The sequence below is a fragment of the Lissotriton helveticus genome, chromosome 6 (genome assembly GCF_964261635.1).
Source record: "Lissotriton helveticus chromosome 6, aLisHel1.1, whole genome shotgun sequence".
In the NCBI taxonomy this organism is placed as follows: domain Eukaryota; kingdom Metazoa; phylum Chordata; class Amphibia; order Caudata; family Salamandridae; genus Lissotriton; species Lissotriton helveticus.
Window position 1 is genome coordinate 1,198,672,171 of NC_136067.1, and position 19,893 is coordinate 1,198,692,063.

Here is a 19,893-nt window from a genome sequence, read left to right on the forward strand (position 1 = left end):
GCTTCCTTTCACATGGGGAAAGCCCCATGTGAAAGGGCTTGCGTCAGTCTTACGCCTGCTGTGAGGCAGGCGCAAGATTTTGACGCAACAGCATCCTAAAAGTGACGCAGTGAAATCTCATAGATTTCACTGCGTCACTATAACGAGGCTTTTTGCGGGTGAACGCCCCCTCTGCATACATTTACGCCGCCGATGTGTCACAAAAAGTGATGCATCGGCAGCGCAAAACTCACGGAAGGTTTATGAGGCCCCAAGATTTTTGTAATTGTCTCCGTCCCTTTTACCGTGGTTCTATTGGGAGCCAGAGAAATGTAAGTTGGGATAAGAACATGGCCCCATGTGTATTAGATTGAACATTTAAATTATCTGCTAATTCATAAAAGAGATAATTGCATTTGAGTTTGCCAGTAGCAAAGGCCGCCATTTGCGAACATTTACTGCAACGCTATTGCCTAATAGTCCCTTTTAAAAAATACTCAGGTTATTTTCATATCACGCAATTTCTCCTAGGTTTATCATTTCCTACACAAACGCTAAGAAAACAGAAGAAAGAAGAGACTTGCTTGGAAATTATTAGGCCAGGGAATAATATGCACATGCATCATTGTTGGCTTTTGCGATTCCTTAATTGCGATTTTTAAGGAATCTCAATTAAGAAATCGCAAAAGCCTATGCATGAAGAAATCGCTGAAAAATTTGCGATTTCTAAACATTCCTTAATTGCGACTCGCAAATTGCGACTCGCAAATTGTGAGTCACAATTAAGGACTACCTCCCCATTCATTCCTATGGGCCTAGAGGCCCATAGGAATGAATGGGAAGACATTCTCAATTTGCGATCAGCAATTAGCGAATCGCAAATTGAGAATGCGATTTCAAGGGTGCAGGGGTGTCCAAAGGATACCCTGTTGCACCCCTGAAATTAATCTGTGCATATATGTTGTGCACACACATGCCCTAAGGGCATGTGTGTGCACAACATGACACTTTGAAAAATGCACAAAAGTGAATTTTTCAAAGTTTTCGCAAATTACCATGAGGTTCAACCTCATGGTAATTTGCTCCGCCTAATTGCGAAATCGCTATTTTTAAAACTTTCATGCATTGAATTTAAAGAATCGCAAAATGCGATTCCTTAAATGCAATCGCAATTTGAGAACTCGCAAATATTTGCAAATTCTAAAATTGCGAGGGCCTTCACCCTTGATGCATCCCAAAAGCTGATTTTGCGATCGCAAACGGCTGATTTTTGCGATTCGCACCGTTTGCAATCGCAAAAAGCTTTGATGCATGTGCCTGTAAGTTCTTTTGGAAGCGATTTTCTCAAAGTGTTGGAACAGACTATATTACTGGGTAAAAGAGGCAAGGTCAGAAGTAAGGGGATATGTTTTGAAGACGGTGCAATGGTTCAGGACCCCTTGGGCATGGGCCTAGCGCAGCCCTATAATAAGGGCGCACTGACTGGAGACAGATATGCATTCAGTGGGTGTGGCCACGAAAGCTCTACAGCCCCTTTCTTTATGCATTTCGGCAGACCCCGGCCTCCAGAGTGCGTGGCACTCTATATTCATCCTCAAGTCAGTTCAAAATGGTAGCCTCTTGTCGGCTGGACTCGACGACCTCTTCCAGATTCCACATGTATTCCCCGAGGATTCTGCTTGGTTCTGGATGAGGCTGCAGACTGTATGGCAGTGTCGTTAGTGGGCTGGACCCCAGAGTGTATCCTTGGTTCTTGGTTGATTCCACTGGAAGCAGGTCACAGCCCCCTTAACAGGGAGCCATGATTTGGGTACTGTTGTCTCGCTCAGGACTATTTCTGACCGATGCCTCTGGGTCAGAAAACATGGTGAAACTGATCTCCCTCTCTCTTTCTGGTCTGAGCAACTGAGGCAGGTGTGGACTCTCTGTGACAATTGCTACTTTGAACCACAACACATTCCTGGTCACTTTTTCTCCTCGCTATGCCATGGTGACCATCATCTCTTGAATCTGAGTGACCCACCAGGTCACTCAAATTGGGTCTGGAGCATGTTGCCCGTGTGGTGGCCCTTGATAAATACTGTGTCCCCCACTTTGAGCATGGGGGTGCTATAGCCCTCCTTTCTTTGCTGGCTTTCTCATTGGTCTCCCTGCAACACAGCCAACCATCAGTGACAGCTGGTGGGGGTGTTGTCACGGGCAGGATGCTTCAGCAGAAGGACCACTGAGGCACACTCCATTGAGTTTGTGGTGTTTGCCGGGTTGCCATTAGGAATAATAGTAGGCAGACATTCAGGTTAACCCTGATTTGGAGCATCTTGTTGAGAGTCCTCATAAATCTCTTGACCTCCCCATTTGCCTGGGGACATTGTGGACTGACTTTTCTGCACCATACTCCAAGGTTCTGGAGGTAGCCTTCAATGTCTTGTCCCTGGAACAGGGGCCTGTTGTTTATTCTGACCTCTTCTGGTAGTCCGATTGGGTAAATGTCCTTGCCATTATGGTCTTCAATGGTTGCAATGCCATGGAGTGTGTTAACTAACTACTGGATACTAAGAATGATCCTTCATGATGAGAGCAGTAGACCTCACATCCGAAATCAGTCGAGCTTTAATTTAGGCTCTCTCCTTGGGCACCAAGTCAGTTTCCACTTGCCACAGTGTTCTTGGGATGAGAATGTATTGCACCCTCAGCAGAAGTCCATCTGTGGTGTAGCTGAGTTTGTGGTGGACACACCAGAGCTGTGTTATGGTAGTTTTATCCAATTAGTTCTACAGAGGTGGTCCAGGAAGTTGTTACACATAATTCACTGCAGGCCCTCAATCGTCTTTTGTGTGCCTATATCAACGTTGGTCACCATCCAAATCTATTCCACAGTCATCGCCACGGGGCAGGCATTCTGCACCACCATGTTGACGAAATTCTCTGTCCTTTTGTCTTCACCTTTGATCTTTGTGTCTTTGGGTGGCAGGGGCTGTTATAACAAAACAGCTGAATTGTGGGCACCAGGCCGATAGGTGACTTTGAAATTGTATATTTTCAGCTGGGCAGCTCACCTCTCAATCCTTGTTCGGGGGGTTTTGGGACGTGCCTGCAAAGAGTGGGACTGTGGTTTATGGTCTGTGATGATATGGAACTCCCGTCCACACAGATATAGGTGATAAACGGCAGCAGCCCCACTTGATGGCCTTGGCTTCCCTTTCGATCTAAGCATACCTGACTGCGCTACCTATAAGGGCTCTGTTGAAAAGGTGTCTGGGTTTTGTTGGAATTTGGGTTACTAGATGAGGGGGTGAAACCCTACTCAAGTAGCAGACACAGTTTGTCAGTGTGAAGTCTCAAGCAATCCCCAAATTAACTTGTGCTTAACCCTCTGATAGATTGGCACAAAGCAGTCAGGCTTAACTTGGAGGCAATGTAAAAAATATCTATGCAGCACTTCAAACAGTAATAAAATGAAAACACAACAGAAGTAAAATCGCTCATTAATCTAGGAAAATAGAGCGACATATAGTACATTATTTAACACTAAAACAAAAACTATCCAATTAGTAGAACCACAGATGTGCTATTTTAAAGTTTTAAGTAAAAATAGTGAAGAGAAGCACTAAGCACCAACTGTGGTTATCTGGTCGTGCCAGACAGGGAAAAAGTAACAAGTTTAGGTCGACCGTAATGGAGAGCGTGCTGGATACAGAGACCAAGGTAGGCCTAATAAACAAAAGTACCTGAAATCTTAGTTACAGAGTATTGCTAAACCCTGCATTGAGGATGCGCCACCCAGCAGCAGTTCTGAGGAACTGTGAGGCTGCAATGGGAGGTCATTCATCAACATCGAGGATGCCACAGAGGACGGGCTAGTGATGTAAAGTCCTGCGTCAATGTTTCACCACATACCAGCAGTTCAGAAGAAGTTGTGGAACTGAGATGCACAGTCCTCTTTTGTCATGGAGGAGGCTGTCAATGAGGGACTTGTAATGCAAAAGCCTGCATTGAGGATGCGTTGTGAAGGTACAGTCCCCGATAACCTATTACTTCACTACCTTCACTCAACCATCCTGTGCCTTGCATAAGGAATCCACACAATTCATCCAGGACTGATGGGGCAGCTTCTGGCTGTCCCTAAATTTATCCCTGTATTTCTTTGGAGTGAGGCCACACTTACTAGCAAGGGTGTACTTTATGGGGTGATACCTCATCCTGTCCCCCTTCCCTAGGGCTAGTAGGGTGTCCCTCCCTTTACCAGATATGCGCTTGCTGAGATGACCCTACTATGTTCCTCAGGGACCCTGTTCATCTCCGGAGCAACTTCATAGGCTTCAAGCCACTTGTCGATGCCTTCACCCACAATAAAGTTAGGCATCAGATTCCTTGGGGTGTGGACTCTTTTTCACCAGAGGGCCCAGCGGAAAAGCTGCCACTAATATTGCTAGACTCTGCCTACCTTGCTTTTGGGTCTGGCTCTATGAAATGTATTCGCGAGCCAGCCGCCCTGAAGCCAAGTTCCAATTTCTCCTCCATTGACAGTTTCCTTTTCTCCATCTTGACTCTGGGCATCTCCAGCCCGAAGTCATTCTGAGCCTTCCAGTTCACCAGCTCCTCTGAGGTCAGACATTGGGAAGACACACTGCTCTTCGCTCGGGGGGGAGTTCGATCTCAGGAGACGTGTCCTCCCCTCCCCGAGGTGCTGCATCTCAGGGTTTGCATCCGGACCCTAGCTTTGCTCCTTCCCCTCATTACCCTCATCACCCTGGTCATCCACTGTTGCCAGTACTTGGTGGGACTCTGCCCAGGCCCTCAAGGCCTTTTGGAGGTAAAGTGTGTTGATCCAAGTTGGCAAGCTCAAACTCCATCCTTGCAGGTGGTTCCACAGGCAGTCAGGTAGATTGATGGTAAATTTGGAAAAAGAACAAAGAGCTAATCAAGGAGAATTTAAAAGAAATTTGAAATGGTCTCAAATCATTTATCTAGGATTTTAGTGTAACACTAAATCATTTTATGGCACTGCACAAACACAAGTCCAAAGCTCGCTGCAGAACACCAATGTTGGAAATTGGGTTACTGGTCCAGAGGGGTGAAACCTTACTCCAAAAGAAACCACCATCTCAGTCAGGGTGAAGCATAAGCAACCCTCAAATTAACCTGTGCTTAACCATATGGTAGTTTGGAACAAATCAGTCAGGTGTAACTTAGAGGCAATGTGTTAAGTGTGTATGCAGCACTTCAAACAGTAATAAAGTGAAAACAAAACACAAGGGAAATCCCACACCAATTTAGAAAAATAGAACAAAATGTATTAACCTATTTCACACCAAGACAACAAAAATCCATCAGTAGAACCGAAAATATACAATTTTTAAAATGTTGAGTAAATTAGTGCCTAGAAGCACTAAGCTCCAACTGTAGTTATCTGGTTGCACCGGACATTACAGTCACAAGTTCAGGCCAACAACAAGGACGTTGAGAATGCAGTCGACAAGGGGCTTGCGATGTGAAGTCTTGCGCCAAAGATGCGTTGCGCACTGGTGATTCTGAAGGAGCTGTGGAGCTGTGATGTGAGTCCTGATTCATAATTGAGTAGGCTTTCATCGAGGGGCTTGTGATCCGAATGCCTGCGTCGAAGATACGTTATTCAGCAGAGCTTCTGAAGGGGCCAGGGCCGGACTGGCTACCGGGCAGTTGTGTGTGCTGCCGAGCTAGGGGCTAATTTCTCTGTGGTGGTGGCTTATTTTGTTGATGGGGACCTGCGTGCGATTTGAAATAAAAAAAGCAAAACTAATTTTGTTTTGCACACGCAGGTCCCCATCAACGAAATTAGCCCCCAGCACGGCAGCACACACAACTGCCCGGTAGCCAGTCCGGCCCTGGAAGGGGCTGCTATGCAAAGTCCTAAGTGAGAGAGGCTTCACGCAGCGGTAGACACGAAGCAAAGCTGGGAGGAGATTCATCTCACTGCTTCAGTTCTGCCCACAGAACCACGACTGGGCTGGCAGAGCATTCCCAGACCCACTTTCAAGAGTTCAGGGCAGGTGTGGCACCACTTAGTAGCATAGGATTCACAGCAGACAGAGTCTAGGAGCTGGGTTGAAGGTGGGTGAAGCCTTGTCTGACCCTGATCAGGAGGCTAGCAAACTAGCCCTCCTAGTCACTCTTGTGGTCCTGGGTTCAAGATTCAGGTCCAGTCCGTTTACCTCAGGCAGTGGGGCAGCAGGGGAGTAGGGGAGTAGAGCAATACAGGGCCTTTAATTTTAATTTACAGGTCCTGGGTATTTGTAGTACCACCTTACTAGGGACTTATAGTAAATTAAATGTGCCATTTTGGTGTAAGCCAATGGTACTATGTTTAAAGGAGAGAGCACAAGCACTTTAGCATTGGTTAGCAGTGGTAAAGGTAGCAGGATCCTTAAGCCAGGAAAAATGAAGCTCGCAAAAACAGAAGGCTGGAAGGCAAAAAGATGGGGGAAAACCACATCAAGTATATCCGTTCCAATAATCACATTTTACTGTACGTTTGGTGATAATCTAGCTAGTAGAACCTACCAAATATGGTTGTTGTTGAAAAATAAAGCATGTTTTATATGGGACAGTGTATGCAATGAAGAGATTGAGGTTGTAAAGAAATGGTTAATTAATGCCCCCAACTTTGTTTGTTCCTGGAAGAATTGGTAATGTAGTAACGGATGCACATTCTAAGGGCCTGGAGTTGTTCTTCCTCAAGGGAATGGGTCGAAAAAGAAACCATAGCTTTTGCCTCAAGAGCTTTGAGACAAGATGAGTACAATTACTCAGCAATTGAAAGAACAGCATTGCCTATCTTTTGGGTATTCACTGCATTTAAAACTCTCACTTGGGACAAGTCTTTCAAGCTGAGAACTGATTACAAACCTCTTAGAGAAGTTTTTACAAAAAATGCTTGAAAGCTATATCCAGCAGAATAAGAAGTCTTCAAGTTTTCACTTTTGAGATTGGATCTATTGCTGGAGTGAGGAACTATGCAGCAAATTGTCTTTCTTGATTGGCGCACAAAAAATGCTGAGATAAATCTTGATTAAATGGCTGATTGACCAAGGGAAGATGTTTGTATAATCACTGAAGGAATAATTTCGGAAGATAGTTGGACTCTGATTCCATCCTCATTAAGGTGAGGAAGATGCTCTGTGAAGGATGGCAAGACAAAGATGGTCAATGGGAACAGATAAGACCACATTAGATGGTTAGACAAGAGTTAGCAGAAGCTTATTTATGGATGCCTTTTTAGAGGTTTGAAGGTAATTCCACCCAGTAATTTACAATCAAAACGGATTGATTTGGTTCCTGAAGGTCGTTTCGGAGTCTCTAAGGCAAAAAATAAATTAAGATTGGAATTTTGGTGGCCAGGATTGGATTTACATAGGATAGTGTATACCTTGTTGTACAAGTGACAACATTATTATTCCAATGAAACCCCCTATGTTTTGCTGTGTTTTCCTGAAGGTCTGTAATGGATGTTGCAGTGGACATAGTGGGTCCCTTGTTGAGTGTGGCAAATTTTCTGTACAATTTGGTCTCAGTTGATTTATTCCTATTTGATTTAATATACCAGCAAGGACATGACCAACAAATAAAATAATTCAAAGCTACAACTCTACAAGCAGCCCAGACACTGTTCCAAGCATCCAGGAAAATACATGATAAACCTTTAGGAGAGTCCTCAATCTTTACCAAGGACAGAGGAGAGAATTGAAGAAAAAGGTCTTAGCCTCATGCATCGAATCAAGCTCCAGTAACAGCAAATAACTCTTTAACATCGTCAAAGAATTCTCCAATCCCTCAGCTGCAACAAGTAACATTGCCCCCTACCAGGAACTCTCTGACAACCTTGCAAATGTGTTCCACGGCAAGATCACAAACATCTGCAGAAACTTGAAACCCCAGCCCAGGAGCACTGACTTCTCCAAGCAGCACAACAACTCTACTCACTACCACCACATTCGGTTAACTGAATGGAGCCAGCTTGCCCCACAGAACACCGCCTCCATCATGAACTCGGTCCACTCAGGGGCTCCAACCGACCAGTGCTATCACCACATCTTCAACCTAGGCGAAGACAGAATCAGCCACTTACTCGAAACCTTTTTCAACACCTCCATTGCAATGTCCACCTTCCACGAGAACTGAAAACATGCAGAAGTTAATGCCATACAAAAGACACTGGTATTCAGACTGAATTCTCGAGTTGGAAATGTTGACTTACACAAATATCGAGCTTGAAATATCGTGACACAGAAATATCGACAGCAAGAATATCGTGGTCAAGAATATCGAATTTAAGGTAAGAAATATTGTTTTAAAAAATATAGAAGTCATTAACATCGTTTGCAAAAATATAGTTGTTTAAAATATCAAATTTTTAATCAGTGTTATGTATTTTAGTTTATATTGGAATTTATGTGATGTATGTTTCTTTGTATAAGTATTGTTTTTGTTTTTTAATACATTTGTTAAATATTTAGGAGTTATTAATTTTATTTTAATTACATTTTGTGTTTTTTAGTTCCCTAGTGGGTTGTGGGTTTATAGGGGAATAGGGTGGGAAGTAATTTAATTATAATCAATTCATTATTTTTTTATTTAATAATATTTATTTAATTATGATTTTGTAGTGCTAATTGTGGGAAGTCATGTATTTGTAATTAATTGTTAATAGGTTGTTAATTTATGTTAATTAGATAATTAATTGGTAATTAATTATGGTAATTCTGTAAAAATTGTTAGGTGCGAGTTGTGGGCTTTATAGGGTGAAAGGGTGGGAAGTCATTTATTTGTAATTAATTAATTAGTTGTTAATTAGGATTAATTAGTTAATTTGAAATTAATTATAATAATTGTTTGAACTTTTTTAGGTGCGGGCTGTGGGGTTTATAGGGGTAAAGGGTGGGAAGGAATTTATTTTAAATTAATTAATAATGTGTTGTTAATTTATATTAAGTAGGCGATTGAAAATTAATTATGGGAATTGTGTAATTAGTGTTATGTGCAGGTTGTGGGGTTTATATGGGTAAAGGGTGGGAACTAATTTATGCCTAACTAATTAATAATTAGTTGGTAATATATATTAAATAATTAATTTGTCATTAATTATGATAATTGTGTAATTTATTTTAGGTGTGGGTTGTGGGGTTTATAGGGGTATAGGGTGGAAAGTAATTTCTTTTTAATTAATTAAAAATGAGTTGTTAATTTATAATAGTTTATTGACTGAAAATTAATTATGAGAATTGTGTAATTAATGTTGTATGTGGATTGTGGTGTGTATAAGGGTTAAGGGTGAGAAGTAATTTATGTTTAATTAATTAATAATTAGTTGGCAAAGGTTCCTCTTGATTTCCCAGAAGTGATCTAAAAGTCTGGGATCTGGTCTGGGGTCTGGTCCCCACTTTTTATATACACAAATCCTTTGTTCACTTAAGTAGTGGTTTAGTCACATCCTGGCTCACTTTCTCAGGCAAACGAGTTTTGAGAGAATCTGCAACTATGGTGTCACAACAATGTGATTTATTATATTTAAAGACGAAATCATCTATTAGCTTCTCGTTTGCTTCATTTGGCCAGGATTGCAGTTACCAGATCCAGATTTCAGAAAAGAAATCCTAAGGATTCGGGTGGGATGTAATCCAATCTATTCATCCCACCAATATAGGGCTGGGGTGCAGAATAATAGTGGTCTTTGTCCTTGCCCTTTGAAAGCTAAATATACTATTACGCATATTCTTATGGACTGCGCTTTTTATCTTGCAAATCGGATCAAGTTTTTGGGACCTTTGTTTTTTAAATATGATACTCTTCATAGGAACAAATCGGTGGAGTTACTGTCTGAGATGTGATATTTAGATGTGGCAGTTGGGATTGCTCGGTTCTTACGATCTGTTAAACAGAATTTAAAAAAATGAAATGTAATGGGGATGGGGCGGTGAGGAGGGGGGTTCATTTAAAGGTTTTTATTAATGTGCACTTTTTAGAATGTTTTATGGACAATTGTCTAAAGTAATTTGTTTTTGAACCCTTTGATCTCTGAAGGCAGAAAGTGTCTGTAGCCATCCAAAACCAGTTCTGTCCTCACTGGTGCAGCTTCCTGGCAGGAGGTGGAGACAGCATTGTGGAAAGCAGACCAGTCCCATCAAAAACCAGGCAGAGGCATACTGAATGGCTTAGCAAGAAAATACCTAATTTCTAAAAGTGGTATTTTCAAACACAGAATGTAAAAATCACCCTCACTAAAAGATGCATTTTAACATTCTGTGTTCAGGCTTATCAAACTTTACTTTCCTACCTTGCTTCTAGGGGTGGTTATATTTATAAGATCCAGTAAACAAAACAAGAGTATTTCAAGGCAGTTTTAGAGACCATCGGTAAGGAGCAAATAAACGACTTCACTTAAGGCGTTTTTTAAGAAAGCCCTCACTCACCACCTAGTGATGACATGCTTCATCATCGGGCCCCACAGAAGGGACCTAGCATCCCTTCTGTGTGCTACAACGCCAGATCTACTGCGGAGCGGGTTGGTGGGTAAGGACAGTGCTGTGCAAAGAATATTAAGTGAGTGATGTGAGGTTAAAAGAAGTCAGTAGTGTATCAAAATTAATTTTATTAGGATCACTAAGGACTTATAAATAAAATGATGTGTAGGAAATATGTCTACAATTATTCGAGTGGTAGTTTCCTAAGTCAGTCGACATGTTTCAGCCACGAAACGGTGTAAATTTACCTGGCATTCTTCAGGACTTGGTGTGAATAAACCCTGGCGGTATGGACTCTCTAAGGCCCACCCTTACCTAGGGACGTGAAAGTGAAAATAAATAGTGAAAAAAGTGCAAGAAAATTAGAAAGAAAAGCTGTCTTTCTAATAACTCCTGGTTTAGGAGGCTTCCGATTTTACGGTTTCTGCACTTTGATAGTGTGATGATTTCACACCATGGGTCACAGGAGGGGGGTGGAGGCGTAATTGGCACACCGCCCTCGACGCTCGGCACCCGTGGTGTGCCAATTACGCCTCCACCCCCCTCCTGTGACCCATGGTGTGAAATCATCACACTATCAAAGTGCAGAAACCGTAAAATCGGAAGCCTCCTAAACCAGGAGTTATTAGAAAGACAGCTTTTCTTTCTAATTTTCTTGCACTTTTTTCACTATTTATTTTCACTTTCACGTCCCTAGGTAAGGGTGGGCCTTAGAGAGTCCATACCGCCAGGGTTTATTCACACCAAGTCCTGAAGAATGCCAGGTAAATTTACACCGTTTCGTGGCTGAAACATGTCGACTGACTTAGGAAACTACCACTCGAATAATTGTGGACATATTTCCTACACATCATTTTATTTATAAGTCCTTAGTGATCCTAATAAAATTAATTTTGATACACTACTGACTTCTTTTAACCTCACATCACTCACTTAATATTCTTTGCACAGTACTGTCCTTACCCACCAACCCGCTCCGCAGTAGATCTGGCGTTGTAGCACACAGAAGGGATGCTAGGTCCCTTCTGTGGGGCCCGATGATGAAGCATGTCATCACTAGGTGGTGAGTGAGGGCTTTCTTAAAAAACGCCTTAAGTGAAGTCGTTTATTTGCTCCTTACCGATGGTCTCTAAAACTGCCTTGGAATACTCTTGTTTTGTTTACTGGATTGATACTGGGGTGTAAGAGTGTCCCACTACCCTGCCTCTCCTTTTGTTTTGATGTATTTATAAGATGTCATAAACAAACTCTCCATTCTGTCCTATGGGTACAGGTAGCCTTGCAATAGTGAAAAACGAAATTGGCAGTATTTCACTATCAGGACTTGCCACACACATCAGGGCATGTAATACCTTTCACATACAATGCACCCTGCCCACAGGGGTACCTTGGGTCTCCCTTAGGGGTGACTAACATGTAGAAAAAGGGAAGATTTAGGGACTTGCAAGTGTGTGCACTTGCCAAGTCGACATGGCAGTCCCATACTGCACACAGGCCCTGCAATGGCAGGCCGGAGTTACGTTTTACAAACTGCTTCTGTGGGTGGCATAATCAGTGTTGCAGCCTACTAGCATCATTTGATTTACAGGCCCTGGTCACACATAGTGCACGGTACTAGGGTCTTACTAGTATATCAACTGTGCCAATCATGGAATCACGAATCCATAACCCCAATTTACAATGGGAGTACTTGTACTTTGGCACTGAACAGCAGTGGCAAAGTGCCCAAAGCATCTAGACCAGCAAAATGAAGTCCAACACACAGCAAAAACACAGGAGGCAAAGGCAAAAAATGCAGGGGAGACCCACGCCAATGCTTTCTAAAGAAGGACTCCTTCAAATAACAGAGATCCTTCCTACAAATTAATTCTGGATTAAAAAAAAGGCTCCAATATCCAGACTCATAAAACACTCTCTAATATACTTAAGCCAGGGGATATGATAAAATTAGTCAAGGGGCATACAAGCCTTTAAAATCGTTTTACTTAGTTTAATTCCGATCATAAACCAGATTTTCATTCATAAAGAAAGGGGAGGATTAGCCAAGATATCGGAAAGAAAGGCCGTACCCAATTCTTTTGGTGCTACAAAATTAGAGGAATCCTTAGGCACACATAAAAGTTGTCTCAAAAAGTTGTTTTCTACAATGTGCAACTCATCATGGGAAGTGTAGCCCCAGATCTCACTACCATTGGTTACCTTGGAGATACACTTAGCCCTCTATATCTGCAGAAGAGCCCCAATTAGTCTGTTGCGCATTCAAGAAGTAAAATTAAAAGCAGCCGCATTAGCCCTCACAAAATCACCTTTCCTTCTACCTATTAGAGGCCACCAATTCAAGGCAGAGTCGAACAATACCCACAGGTAGGAATAAATGCTGCTCTTAGGAGTTGGGGTGGACTCAACCATAAAAGTGTAAGATTTTCTTTAGTGGGGTCCCACCATGATCACATACGTTTTCTTGTTGCTAACCAACAAATCCAGGTCTTCCATAATGTGGACAAAGGAATTGAGCAAAGTTTGCAGCCCCCTGGCTGCCCGGGCCATGAGATGAGTGTTGCCTGCGTACAATAGTACCAGCGGACTTTGCTGCCCCACCTGGGGGAAGTCCGCTTTTATCTCCAAGAGGACCTGGTCCAAGTTGTTAACACATAAGTTAAAAAGCAAAGGGGCGACGATACAGCCCTGCTGGATCCCGTTCTGTATTGAAGCTTGCTGGCTAACCTTAAGATCTTTTGTATAATAAACCACCACCTTGTTGTCTCTGTGAAGATCCCTTAAAAAAAGGACTATATCTCTATCTACCCCAATGGACAACATGATCTGCCAAAGCTTGGTTCTGTTAACACGATCAAACTTGGAAGACAGATCAATAAAATCCATGTAGATAAAGCTGGAATGGGCAATGGTATACTTTTTAAGGATCATGTAAAGATTTAAACATTGATCAACCGTCGCCCATACTGGATGAAAAACGTACTGTACTTCTGATAAAATATTATTTTTGTCTGCCTAACCAGAGAGTCTATCTAATAAAATTTGGGCAATGACTTTTACCACTGAATCAATCAGGGATATTGGCGTATAGCAATGAGTGCTGTCTCAGTCTCCCTTTTTAAAAACAGGAACAATAGTAAATATTGCCTAGGACCCCAGAGGGTCAGTTACAACTGTCGGATTAATGATAGAGGGAAGTGCCGGTACTCAAATATCCATGTTAGAGATATAAAGATAGGGTGTGATCCCATCTGGACCGGGTTCTTGTTATCAGACAATCCCTCTATACCCTTTCTTACTTCCTCAACTGTAAACCGGGTAGTGGATTTCCCTTCTACAAGGTCGGACCCTCCCTCAAAGCAGAAGAAGACTGAAAAACATCCCTTTCACGTTCCGTAATATGAGCCTCCAATGCATCAGCGATGCTCATCACCAGAAAAGGGCTATTTATAATGCTCCAAAACTTTGGACTACTCATCTGTGAGCTAGCCTCTATATAGTCTGACCAAGTCCATCCTTTGAAAAAATCCCTCTGTCTTGCCATTTCTGCCTTCTACCAGCTATGACATTTCCTGACTAAGTGGGAGTCCCTTGATTTGATACCTAGAACTTCAGTCAATTTCCTTAATGCACGGGAACAATCAGAGTCAAACCACTAGGGGCCGGACCATGAAGCCGCACAGCCGGAGTCTTCCATAAGATTGCAAGATTGCTATGGTGCTCGAGATTACAGAAAAAGCTTCTATTGTATCTAATGGGTCGGCCTGTTGTACTAAAGAAATAACATTGGTCAGTCATATGATTGTGCTCCAAGTCCTTTGTACCTCACGGCCCTTCAGTATTTTTCGCTGTACAGAGGCACAATGTTTTTTTCTGACTGCCCCTCCATTCACTCCTTAAGTGATGTCAGAGTTCCAATTGAATGACAAGATTGTTATTTGAATGTTCTTCTTGTGTCCCATACCTCTTCAGCCGAGGGGATCTTTCACAATTGGAGGTGAGGCACAATTTGTGCTTTTTCCTTGAGCAAACCAAGGATCTGTATTCACCTGACCAACTATTCATGTCCTTCATGGTGATGATGCCTGACATGCAACTTGTAAGGCTGCCATTGCTGGCATTGCTAGATGAATAACATCATTGATCCCCAATTGTTACTATCTAAATAGAGCCCACAATCCATACTGTGCAAAGGCACCATTCACCTGGGCAGAGGAGGGAACAGTCCCCAGCATGTGCCTCTCACTGAAAAATGCTTGGTTTCATTGGAGACTCCTATATTCTGACAACACTGTTCTCCATAGACTTCCTCTGAGAGCAGTGCAAAGTTTTACTGGGATGTTATGTGAATCCTCTTTTCATATCCACATTGTCCTCTCTGTCCTCACCGATAGGCTGATAGAGCCAGGACGCAGGAGTAGAACAATATCAACTTCATCGTTGATCTTTGCTCCATCTTCGAATCCCTCCCACTGGCCTCTCTACAGCTGGACAGAAAACTTTGACCAAGTGGCTCCATTTTCAAATTGATGAGTACTGTCAAGCAGAGGTGCAACTAGAGTCAAATTTCAGGGGTGGCACTAACATTTTTTGGGGAGGGGTAATTTTTCCAGCAATAGGCAGAGTGGAGCAGCAGGGGCTCTCAGGAGGGGTGAATAAACAACAAAGCCTTGTTAACAAGTACATGATCTTTTAACCCCTTTGCTGCGGGGGTTATTCCCCCGCTGTGCTGGGGGGGAGGGGGGCGCGCACAGCGCCCCCATGATCATGACGAGCTCAGCTCGTCATGAGCTACGGCGCTCCGGTGCTCATGACGAGCTGAGCTCGTCACAGGTGCATTGGCTCCCGTGGAACGCTCAGCACAGCGGGGGAATTCTCCCCGCACCTGAGCGTTCCACGGGCCATGACGAGCTGAGCTCGTCATGAGCACCGGAGCGCCGTGGCTCATGACGAGCTCAGCTCGTCATGAGCGTCGAAGAGGTTAAAGACCTGTGAAGAACTCAGGTGCTGCAGTGTGTGTGCCCGGGCTGACACACACGATGGGGGTGGGGCTGGCTGAAGCCCTTTCAGCCCTATGGGCATTGCATGCCTGCTCTCAAAGGCATGCGCACTCTCAGGGGGGCGGCGTTTTTGTCCCCCAAAGATGAACACATGCATGCACAGTACTGCCACCCTAAGCTTTGTATTTAAACATCTCCCAAAGTAGTTTCTCGCCCTTCCACTATGAGAGAGGGTGTTACCACCAGCTATATACAGCTTAAGAACTAACATGGTCCCCATAATGGTTTATTTTTATTTCCTCACCTGACATGTTGCAAGCAATTGTTAGTGTTCGGTTTACACATTTGAGTTCAGTCGCTAGCCGCGGATCTTTCAACTGCGTTGCAACTTTGTGTAGTTCAGCACACTGCTGCTGCAAGCAGTTTGCATTCAAATGATGAAGAAAATCAGAGTGCCACCTGGGAATAAAAAAACGAGCAGACCGAGGCACAAAACCACGGTATCGTTCCGAAATGAATAACTGTTTAACTGGTGTAACCGTTAATCACATTAAAATCCCATTTTCCATGTAGCAGGTCGTAATGAAAACTGGAAGCGTTCCATGAATACAAATGTATTTCATGTGTATGGGAATTTCTATTGTTCCCATAATGTATTGAGCATGATGGGCGAGCGAGCAGCTGGTGGTCTGGAAACATTCACAAAACAACATTTACCCCATTTGTTCTGCCTAAATTGCAGATTTTTCACAAAGTCTTATGTTTCGTTCCCATGTCCCTCTTAGTTTATATATAAATGCTAATAAGCTGAGCAAATAAACTATAATAATAATTTGAAATGTAAGCGAATTGCGAATTTTACTAGCAGACACAGGGGGTGCATTTTACATATGTTCGATCCTGCACTTTGCTCTTGGCAGGAAGTTATATTGACGCCCATTTTGAAAACGATCGATTGTCATTAGGTGGGCCGTGTGTGATATTAATCTATCCCGGGTTTAAATAAGTGTAGATTCACAGAGAATTAGTTACAATAATAAACAATGGGTATACCTTCAGCAGTGCTTACTTTTGGTTTTAATCCAGTATTATCTGTTTTGAGAAAAAAGGTTTGAACATTGGAGGTCCCACCGTCTCAAAATATGAAATAAATCAAGACATTGGTTTGTCGAGTGGAATGGGGTGAACACTACTATGTATCAGTTTGTGAAAAAAATCTGGTATCGTTTGTTTTTTTAAACTGCAGCGATTTATCGCATTTGAGTGTAAACATTTCAAGTGCTTTGACTAGCAGTCCAATAATATAATTTCCCATCCACAGTTCAAATAATGTTCATTTGTGTAACAACAAAATCTCCATTTATTAAACAAATAAAACACTTTCAGCACCATAAACATAACACGAAAAGCACAATTTAGTCTATAAAACATTTTTTTCGAAGCCAACTCTCCACTAATGGAGTTCGAGAGCTAAAATGCTGAAGAAAGGGACATGCCACGGATGCAACACTTTTGTTACCCAATTAAGAAGAGTGTCATAGTTGTGAGGCAAGTTCAAGTCCTGAAGGGCTACTGACTCGGGCACCGTGTGGTTTTTGTTGTGGTTTGACTTTTTAGTGCTTTGAGAGTAGCTAGTATCTATCGAGGGAATTATGGGGCCATATTATGTATTAGGGCGCACTTTCCCCGTTTGCGCCTGGCGCATCTTAAAACAGATGCAGCAACCGCAAACTGGGAAAGTGTGCCCTATTACGTAGAATACGCTGCCCCCAGGGCAGCCGCGAACTCGTGCTGGCCTGGGGGAAGCGCATTCAAGTGAAATATGAAGCAGCTTTGAAGCAGCCGCTCAGTATTACACTGTGCAGGTGGCACCCCACCTGCACTTTAAAGGGGGATTGGAGATCCCCTTGAACGCGGGACAGTGAGTGACGGCACCCACCTGCAAGTAGATGTCTAGGGGGTACATGGGACACCCTTCCCCCCTTCCATAGGGCTGCTCCCAGGGGACGCACTAACAGTGCACCACCTTTTAGATGGCGCACTATCATTGCGCCTCCTGACAGCTTCTGCTCTCGCGTCTGTGATAGGGTGCGGGCACAAAGACTAAGGGATTCCTTCATTTGCATGGGCCATGCCCCCATGCAAATGAGGAACACCCTCTGTAAGTAGCACTGGCGATTTCAGTACTCCAGCGCTATCGGTATTAAAGAAGGGCTGACAAGTTTATGTGGCCACATCTGTAATACCAAAGTGTCCTGGGGGCATGCAGAGGGGGCACAAGCTCCTGTTTCCCCCCCGAGGCACCTTCTGATATACAGCCCCTAATTGTTCATGGGTTAGGGTCTCATGCTCTCAACTGCACCATTACACATGTACTATCCAGTTAATTCCCTGTTAGTCGTAGGCATCACATGCTGCACCATGCAAGCATATATAGTCAGAAGATCTTTTCCCCCATGCTTTAATGAAAAAGTGTGCAGTTCCCTTACTTACTGTTGGACTTGGCCCTTTTGGCAGTTTCACCCCTGAACTTTTTGCTTTAAACTCTGACATGGTGTTAGTGGTTTTAGGCCTCTGGGCACTTTAGCACTGTGGCCCAGTGTAAAGTGCAGGTGCTCTCTGAGTGTGTGTGGTGAGATTGGCCTGCCCTCCCATAGGAATGCATGGGGGATATGTGTGTCCATGGTAATTCCTGAGAGGAGTGCAGAGTTGCGTTTAGTATGTATAAACTTGTGAGAATAAATGCTGCGCAATGGTGTGCACAGATTTATGATGACTGGTGGAGAAATTTGGCCTTTCAGTGTGCTATGTATCTGCTTGCCTGATGTGAATTGCATGTCTGGCTTGTGATTGAAAGGAGCTGAGAGGTGTGGGTAGCTCCAGGAGGGGCAGGGTGAGTCAGCTACATCGCATGGGACACCTGTGCTGAGAGTATTGGGAGGAGAAATCCCCTGACTCTGAATAGGACTGTGCCCAGGTTGTACAGTGCTCGCTCTGCCCCCCTGTGGTGTGTCTGATCACTGAGCCCCCACCTGACAAAGGGGAGAGGAGCTGGGCAAAACAAAGTGCTCCAAATCCCCCCTAAACCAGTTCTGAATGGTATCCCCAAGCTCTGTGCTGTGCCACAAAGGGATTTTTTGATATAAATACAGGGGGCGGTGACCCCATGAAAAAGTTCTGTACCTGATCCAAAACCTGCGAGGGCTTGCAGCTGCTGGGGCCCAGGAGAAACCGCCATGTGGGGCTGCCTCCCTGCTGGAGGGCCCTGTGTGCTGGCCTCCTTGGGGCATGCTATGCCCCTGGGACTCTTGCAGGAATTAAGCGCCTAGGGAGCGCTATATTCTGATGCTCTTTCTTGCTTCTAGTGCACTGGGAGTGCTATATTTTTCATTTGACCCATAGAAGGAGCACGAGGGCTCCACAGCGCTGAGCTGCATTCTTTTCCCGAGGGAATCCTGATGTGGGGATTCCCCCAGATGGAGGGGAGAAGAAGCGGGTGTCCACCCCGAATTGCACCGATGAGCGGGAGCCTACCCCGTTTTATATGCATGAAAATAGCGGGTGCCCACCTCGCTTTATATTTTGAATTGAGAGGGAGACTACCCCTCATCTGCCGCCAGAAGAAACGAATTCACCGCGGCGGCCCGATCGTCCCCACAGGAAGTCAGGCAGCGTGATGCCTGACGTGGGTTCCTCGAAGGAAGCCCTGCGCCCATGGAAGTGCCATCCGGAGCCTTGCTGGCTCTGCCTGGAAGTCCCGGGTCCCAGGAGGGGGCCCGGGTGAAGTGGAGAGGCGGTGTCTGCTTCTCCAGTGCTCCCGTATGCCGGTGGGAGACCTGCTTGTGCCCATGAAGTCCTGCGTCCCAGGAGGGGGCGCGGGTGAAGCGCAGAAGTGGCGGCCGAGGTCACCGATAGCAGCGTGGGGCTCCTGTGATGGGGGAGAGAGCCCCGCGTCATGCTGAACGAGACTGCCCTAAGTGAGGAGAGAGCCACCGAGGAGTGAGGCCCTCCCGAGTCTTGCCACTCCAGAGCCTGCCTTCCGCCAGCAAGGAGACCGGAGCAGCACGTGGGAGCCGGTGAGTGAGGGATGAGTCCTACGGTGGTTGGGGGGGTGTTAAGGCATATTGCCAGTGCCCGCACCCTGCACCAGTGTTTATTTTCTTTTCCAGCTGCCCCACCTGATAGCGGACAGCTGCAAATATTGGGCCATTATGAAATCCCAGATTCCCAGAGGGGGACTCCAATTTGCACCTCGTTGGTGCTTGCTCCTTTCCCAGCTGCCCTGCGAGAGAGCAGGCAGCTGCAATGCTTTGCCCAAAGTAAATCTATAGTCCCTGAGAGGGACAGAAGGGGCACAGTGGTGCCCAGCCTCGTTTGCTTCACAGCTGCCCAGCAAGTCGTGGGCAGCTGCAACGTTTAGG

The 19,893-nt window shown here is 44.4% G+C and overlaps 1 protein-coding gene across 7 annotated transcripts in view; it reads left to right on the forward strand.

The window, feature by feature from the left end:
* LAMA2 (laminin subunit alpha 2) overlaps nt 1-19,893 on the forward strand; it is a 3,430,794-nt gene that overhangs the window by 1,324,732 nt on the left and 2,086,169 nt on the right. The gene's annotated exons all lie outside the window — the stretch shown is intronic.